This window comes from Cibotium barometz, chromosome 2 (assembly GCF_041138505.1).
Source record: "Cibotium barometz isolate CiBa-2024 chromosome 2, ASM4113850v1, whole genome shotgun sequence".
NCBI classification, from domain to species: Eukaryota; Viridiplantae; Streptophyta; class Polypodiopsida; order Cyatheales; family Cibotiaceae; genus Cibotium; species Cibotium barometz.
Window position 1 is genome coordinate 68,147,747 of NC_141047.1, and position 8,160 is coordinate 68,155,906.

Genomic DNA, 8,160 nt, shown 5'->3' on the forward strand with positions numbered 1-8,160 from the left:
AATTGAAAAATTATTGACCTTAATAAATTTACGTTATTCATTGCTTCTTATGCAAGGCGGCATAGTAGATAGCTTGTATGTATAAATCTTGAAATTATTCACCTTGTTAATTGTACTCATCACCTTGTTAATTGTACTCACATGCAAAGATATGCCCACCACATGCAAAGGCTTTAAATGCTATAGGGAGGGTGGGAGAGATGAGAGAGAGGGAGGGTTGGAGAAGGAGAGAGAGGGAGGGTGGGAGAGAGAAAGGAAGGGAGAGAGGAGAGAGAGGGAGGGTGGGAGAAGGAGAGAGGGGGTGGGTGGGAGAGAGAAAGGGAGAGAGGGAGAGGAAAGAGGAGGGTGGGTGGGAGAGTGAAAAGGAGGGAAGAGGATGGGAGAAGGAGAGAGAGGGTAGTGTGGGACAAGGAGAGAGAGAGAGAGAGAGAGAGAGAGAGAGAGAGAGAGAGGGGGGGGGGTAGTGTGGGACAAGGAGAGAGGGAGAGAGAGAGAGAGAGAGAGAGAGAGAGAGAGAGGGTAGTGTGGGACAAGGAGAGAGAGAGAGGGAAGAGGGTCGGATAAGGAGAGAAGGGAGGGTGGGAGAGCAAAGGGGAGGGTGGGAGAGATGAGAGAGAGGGAGGGTGGGAGAGATGAGAGAGAGGGTGGGTGGGAGAGATAAAGGGAGAGAGGGAGAGGAGAGGGTGGGTGGTGGGAGAGTGAAAGGGAGGGAAGAGGATGGGAGAAGGAGAGAGAGGGTAGTGTGGGACAAGGAGAGAGAGAGAGAGAGGGAAGAGGGTGGGAGAGCAAAACGGAGGGTGGGAGAGATGACAGAGAGGGAGGGTGGGAGAAGGAGAGAGAGGGAGGGTGAGAGAGAGAAAGGAAGGGAGAGAGGAGAGAGAGGGAGGGTGGGAGAAGGAGAGAGAGGGAGGGTGAGAGAGAGAAAGGGAGAGAGGGAGAGAAGAGAGAGGGAGGGTGGGAGAGTGAAAGGGAGGGAACAGGGTGGAAGAAGGAGAGAGAGAGGGAGGGTCGGAGAGAGAAAGGGAGAGAGGGAGAGGGAGTGTGAGAGAAGGATACAGAGAGAGGGAGTGTGAGAGAAGGGGAGAGAGAGAGAGAGAGAGAGAGAGAGACAGAAGAGGGTGGAGAGGAGAGAGGAGAGAGAGAGAGAGAGAGAGAGAGAGAGATGGTGGGCTGGACTGGGCTAGAGAGAGATAGTTCAAGTAGAGAGAGAAATCCAAGAAAAGCTCCCTCCACCAAGCTCCCTCAAAAATCACACTCATATGTTATGGATGTCATAGGGCTGGCAGAGCGGATGGGCTCCAGGGGTTTAGCAATGGACCTGGTTTGAATCTTTCCATGATCAATGGGGTTTGCCTGGAAAGGAAACGGTTGGAATGGAAAGATGGGTACTGGAGAAGGTCGTGGTGGTAGAGCTGTGGGTGAGTGGTCAATTGGGCGTGGTGCCACCAATAATGCATGGTGCCCAGAAGGAGACGAGGGTAATGTTTTAAAATTAGGTTTGGGTTGGCATTGGAGCGGTGACCAATTGCATGGAATAGCTGTCTCATATGTTGTCATCAAGAAAGATCGCCCATTTGCAAGCTTGATCAAAGGTGGAGGGGTCCTTGACCAACATGTAGTCGTGAAGCCTTGGATTGTGCAAACCCAAGAGGAAACGGTCCATTAACTGCTTGTCACTCAATTTTTCCCTTGCTTCGCAATGCAAATCAAGGTGCTTAATGTGTGCGACGTAGTCGCGTAAGGTTTCCTCTGGTTTTTGTTCCGATTGGACAGATGGATGACGGGGCTCCATTTGGGCCCGTACAATGCAAACCCAAGAATGAAGGCCTCTCTCAGTGCTCTCAATGTGCCTTTGTGTCGAGGATCCAAGAATTGGAACCATTCCACTGCCTTGCCTTCAAGGCTAAGCCCAAGGAGATGGACTTCTTTGCATCACCAAAAATTACAAATGCCTAACATATTTGGTTAAAGACCTCTAGGTGGAGTACGAGGTCTCCAAATCCGTGGAATTTCAGCATAAGTTTGAAAATTTTCACCCACATGGATTGTGTATGTAATGTCTGTGGGTGAAAGTGTTGTGCCACTCCCCTTCGTAGAGCTTGCGCTAAGCTCGAAATGTCAAGTTGTGGCTCAAGGGGAGGTGGTACATGGGTGGGGGTGGGAATAGATCCGTGGTTATAGGTGGAGATATGTGGGTGTGCTTGGGGCATCTATTCACGCCGGGGTGCATGTATGGAGGTGTACCACTAGATGAGAGCTCTTCATAAATCGTTTCGCCCTCACGGCGGCCAAACGTGTTTGGTGTGGCGATCACATGTGAATGTGCAATGGTGGGGCTGCCGCCCAATGGAATGGGGGGCACATGCAACCATGACCGAAGGTGTCCATGGTGTGCATCGAAGCTTAGAAAAGCTTCAACGGTGCGCACACGAACGTGAAATAGGAGTTTTGGATCCCTTTTGCCTCACGTGTGAATGCTCCCTTAAGGTGAAAATGGTCTTTTAAGGTGTTTCTTGCGTATAAAAATGACCCTAGTGAGTCAAGGAGGTAGACCATAAGCACCTCTAAAGATTTGGAAAAAAAACTTTTGGACGGTCCGTCTAGATGCTTACAAGTGTACACCCATTGCTTTGGGTGTGAACGGACATGGCAAGTTTTTTTTCTCGTTTTTTTTTCGGGAAGGTCCACCCCGACGTTCACGAGCGTGCACCCATGGCTTTAGGTGCGAACGGTCGTGGAAATTTTTTTTTCGAGAAGGTTCGCTTAGACGCTCACAAGAGTACGCCCATGGCTTTAAGTGCGAACGGACGTGGTAAGTTTTTTTTCGAGAAGGTCCGCGCGGACGCTCACAAGTGTATGCCCATGGCTTTAGGTGTGAACTGTCGTGGGGCAAGCTTTTTTTTCAAAATTTATTCTTTTTTTTCGAGAAGGTCCGCTTGGACGCTCACGAGCGTACATCTGTGGCTTTATGTGTGAATGGTTATGGCAAGGTTTTTTTCAAAAAAAAATCAGGAAGGTCTACTCGAATTCTCACGAGCATACGCCCGTGGCTTTAGGTGCGAACGACCGTTGGCAAGTTTTTTTTTTTAGTTTTGGGAAGGTCCGCGTGACACTCACAAGCGTACACCCGTGCCTCCTCATTAATGCAAGGTAGGTGAAAAAAGGCTAAAGTTAGAGGTTAACTCTAAATTAGTGGTTTTCAAATAATTTACAGGCACTATAACTTTAAAAAAAAGATTAATCCTTCTTGATTCCATTGTTAATCACCTTTTAACCCTCTTCTTTGCTCTCTAATTACTTCATAATGATGAAGAGTTTGGGATGGGGATTCGATAGGTGGATTAGCATTGTTTAGGCTAACCGAATGATTTGATCATCTCTAATTAATCTCTCTAATTAGGTCTCTAATTAAACCACTCACAAAAGAGGAAAAATTAGGCAAATGAGACCTAATTAGTGCTAATTCTCACTAATTGTGACCTAATGGGAGTGGACTAGGCATGGAATTAGGTCAAGGCAAGTGTTTAGAACACTAATGCCACTCCAATTTTTAGCTCTCTATAAGATCACTAATCACACTACCCATTAGATTAGTGATAATTAGTAAAAATTAACAGATTATTTAAGATTTTTTTATTTTTTGGTGGATTAGGATTCTGTCTTACATTCCTAAGCTACCTATGTACACTAATCTAACACAAAACATGTTTGGAAGCAAAAAAAACATTAACACAAAACACTAGGTTTAAGCAAAAACCCTCTTCTTTGAGCTCTCTAATCACCCAAATCTTTAGTTTTTTTGCCTAAACACTTGCTACTCCTACTCCCAACCATAAGCTATGCACAAAATCAAAACAAAAGCAACAAAAACAACAAAAAAAATTCAACAAAACAAATCCAACAACCAAAAACCGAATTCCATAGCTACTTAGCACCGGGATATCGAGGCTCCGTCGGATTTGAATCGAAGAAGACTTTGACAAGTAGCGGATTAGCGCTCCCTCGCAGGAAAGATGTTAAGCTCACCCTAAAGTGTCGTGGGAAGTTATTGATTCGCCGAGCTCAAGCTATGCTCAAGAGCTCCACCATAGCCGCTCATCACCGTCGTCCTCCCACACTCGTTGTCACACCAAGGCGGTTGCTCTAATCCAACGAGTGGTGCAACCTCTCTCTCACGAAGATCATGTGTGGGATCTCCACGGAAGACGATCGCTATGGTAGCCTAATCACTCAAGCAAGAGGGAAGCTTGAGAGAACAAGTGATTAGCATTAATCACTCCCAACCCCTAACCCTAAGCACACCACACATGCTAGATTAGAGTTGCAAGAGAGAGAGAGAGAGAGAGAGAGAGAGAGAGAGAGAGAGAGAGAACACTCACAAACAAGAGAAATTGGTTTTTATAGTTCCAAGCCTTTTCCCACTAGGCCACCCAGGAGTAAGTGACCCGATGTGCCCAAAACATAGTTATAAGGCTTTTCTCTATGGTTGACCAACCGACCAAGATCCTCTTGTCTGTCCTTCAAGACTCAATACTTGCGAGCGTCTTTAGGGCATTTCCCTCATCAAATGACGGGAATTACAATATAGTGCGGGCATCCATTGCATAAGTGTGCGGCATAGTTATCGTAGGAATGTGTTAACCAATATGTGGTTAAAAATTGTTGGACAATGTTGTTTCTTATAGTTTTAGTGGCATACGCATAAAGGCGCAATGTGATAAACGCCATATACATAACAAGAACAAACAGAAACATAGAGATTTTAAAATAGATTGCCAACTAAACTCAAAATTTATATTTTGTTTTGATATATCTATATCGTTATAGAATGGTTTTAACACAGAGATCATCTTATAGATAACAATGAATTACTCGATGTTACATGTAACATCTCTTGGCATCTCTATCAGTAATCCTATAAATGACTGTTGATATCTCCTAAAATTGACTACAGTATAATATCCGGGTGAATATTGTTCTCCATCTTCTTCGCTTCTAAGTTATCTCCAACCTTGTTCTCTAAAGATTGTGCATATTGTGTTATTGCACAATTCACCAAAGCCCATTTTGACAAGAATGTATGGGCATTGTTGGACAATGATGTTTTTGATAGTTTTAGTGGCATAGGAATAAAGAAGCAATGTTGATGGCTATGTTTTTTTTCCAGGGGATAAAGGAGCAATAATGGGATCTTTCTTATGGAGGTGGGGAAGGAAAAATGTGGGGAGGACTATTGTGGATGGAAAATGATTGGTTTTTTGACACGAACTATGAAAGGGTGGACGCCCAATGTGGGTAAGCATGGTGTGGATATCTATTTTGACATCATAGAGTAGAATATCTATTTTGACACGAAATATGAAAGGGTGGATGCCCGATGTGGATATCTATGAAAGGGTGGATGGCTGATGTGGATAAGCAAGGTGTGGATATCTATTTTGACATGAACTATGAAAGGGTGGATGCTCGATGTGGATAAGCATGGTGTGGATATCTATTTTAACATCATATAGATGCATAATATTCATGTGGCCATTATGGAGTATTGATGGGGGCATGATTAATACTATGGGCCCACAATAGGCAATCAAGAGTCCAACACCTTCTTCGTCCCCTCAATCTTGAGCAATGCAATATTTGTATGGATAAGCCTTTTAGATGCTATGCACTGCTACTCGTGTCATCATGGCATTTACAAAGGACAAGCAATACACCCACAAAATGTGCACACATGCCCAACTCAATTACAAGTATGTAGACAAAGCTATGTTAACATGAGCATAAGGATACGAACAATGCATGTTCAAGGCGTAATTGAAGAACCCATTCACTAGTATAGGCAATGACGTCGTGTGGACATGGGATGAATGGTGATGTAGCATGTAATCCCCCCTCCCAAAAAAAAACCCCAAAAAAAACACTCACTCATAAACAACTTGTGGGTTGACAAAATGTGCTTGAACCCCCGAATGCATGTGCATGTGGATAACCATTGTCCTAATAAAATGTTGTCTCCTTGGGTACCAAATGGCATACATTTATCCTTTTACTTCTCCCTATTCGTAGAGATAATAATTATATATTATCTTGGTTCTTTTTTGGGCTAGGATTGCTTAGTTGGAATTCTAAGCTATCTACCTCCCATGTAATTGTCTCTTGATCATTGTCTAAGCCAATGATTTGGTGCTAGGTGACCATAAAAGGACCTCAAACATTGGTACATCTACTCTCCCAATGTTCAATCCATAGTAAGAACTGAGACTATGGATTAGAGTGGGTCTACTAAATAATACCTAAATTGATATCTAGCATTGGGAAGGCCACTAAATGTATGTAAACTATTTTCCTCATGTTGATCCTCTTTAATCTCAAATCATTTTTTGTGATCTTACCTTTAAACCCATGTAGGCGAAGGAAGCTCTCCCTTCACCCCATTGGCAAGGAGCATTCCGATGTGACAACAGAGTGAGGATGTGACGGACGAGCTGGCGCACCCACATCGAGAAGTTACAATTGCGCCTCTAATGTAAGGCCCAATGACACATGCTTCGACAAGGCTAAGGTTAGCTCTTGAATTGAACACCATGTACATAATAGGAACAAACGGAAACATAGAGACTTAAAAATAGATTGCCAACTAAACAAGGCATTTATATTTTGTTTTGATATATCTATATCATTGTAGAATGTTTTTAACACAAAGATCATCTTATAGATAACAATGATTTACGTGATGTTACATGTTATGACTATTGGCATCTCTGTCAGTAATCCTATAAACAATTGTTGATATCTCCTAAAATTGACTAAGGTATATGTGTTACTAAGGAATATCCGAATGAATACTATCCTCCATCTTTTTCATTTCTAAGTTGTGTGCAGTCTTGTGCTATGAAGATTATGCATATTGTGTTACTACACAAGTCACCAAAGCCCATTTTGACAAGAATGTATGGGCATTGTTGGACAATGTTGTTTCTGATAGTTTTCGTGGCATATGCATAAAGGCGCAATGTTAATCATATAGATGCAGAACATTCATGTGGCCATTATAAACTATTGATGGGGGCGTGATTTACACTATGGGCCCACAATAGGCAATCAAGAGCCCAACTGTTTCTTCATGCCCTCAATCTTGAGTAATTCAATATTTGTATGGATAAGCCTTGTAGGTGCTATGCGCTACTACTTGTGTCATGCAAAGGCCAACCACTACACCCACAAAACGTGCACACATGCCCAACTCAAGTACAAGCATGTTGCAAAGCTATATTAACATGAGGATAGGGATACAAACAATGTGTGTTCAAGGAGTAATTTAACGACCCATTCACACTAGTATAGGCAATGACTTCATGTTGCATGGGATGAACGGTAATGTTGCATGTAATCCCCCCCCCCCCTCCCAAAAAAAACTACTCTTAAAAAGTTTGTGGCTTGACAAAATGTGCTTGAACCCCCAAGTGCATGTGCATGTAGATGCCCGTTGTCCTAGTAAAATGTTGTCTCCTTGGGTACCAAATGGCATACATTTATCCTTGTACTTCTCCCTATTCATGGAGAAAATAATTGTACGGTTCTTTTTTGGGCTAGGATTGCTTAGTTGGAATTCTAGGATATCTTCTTCCCATGTAATCGTCTCTTGATTATTGTCTAAGCCGGTGATTTGGCGCTAGTTGATCATAAAAAGACTTCAAGCATTGGTACATCTACTCTCTCAATGCTCAATCCATGGTAAGAACTGAGACTATGGATTAGAGTGGGCCTATTAAACAATACCTAAAATGATATCTAGCATTGAGAAGGCCACTAAATGTATGTAAATTGTTGGCCTCACGTTTGATCCTCTTTAATCTCAAATCATTTTTTGTGATCTTAACTTTAAACCCATGTAGGCGAAGGGAGCTCTCCCTTCACCCCATCGGCAAAGAGCATTCCGATGTGACAACGGAATGAGAATGCAATGGACGAGCTAACGCACCCATATCGAGAAGTTACAATTGCGGTTCTAAGTTAAGGCCCAACGACACATGCTTAACAAGGCTAAGGTTAGCTTTTGAATTGAACACCATGACAAACGCCATATACATAACAAGAACAAATGGAAACATAGACTTAAAAATAGAGTGCCAACTAAACTCAGTGTTTATATTTTGTTTT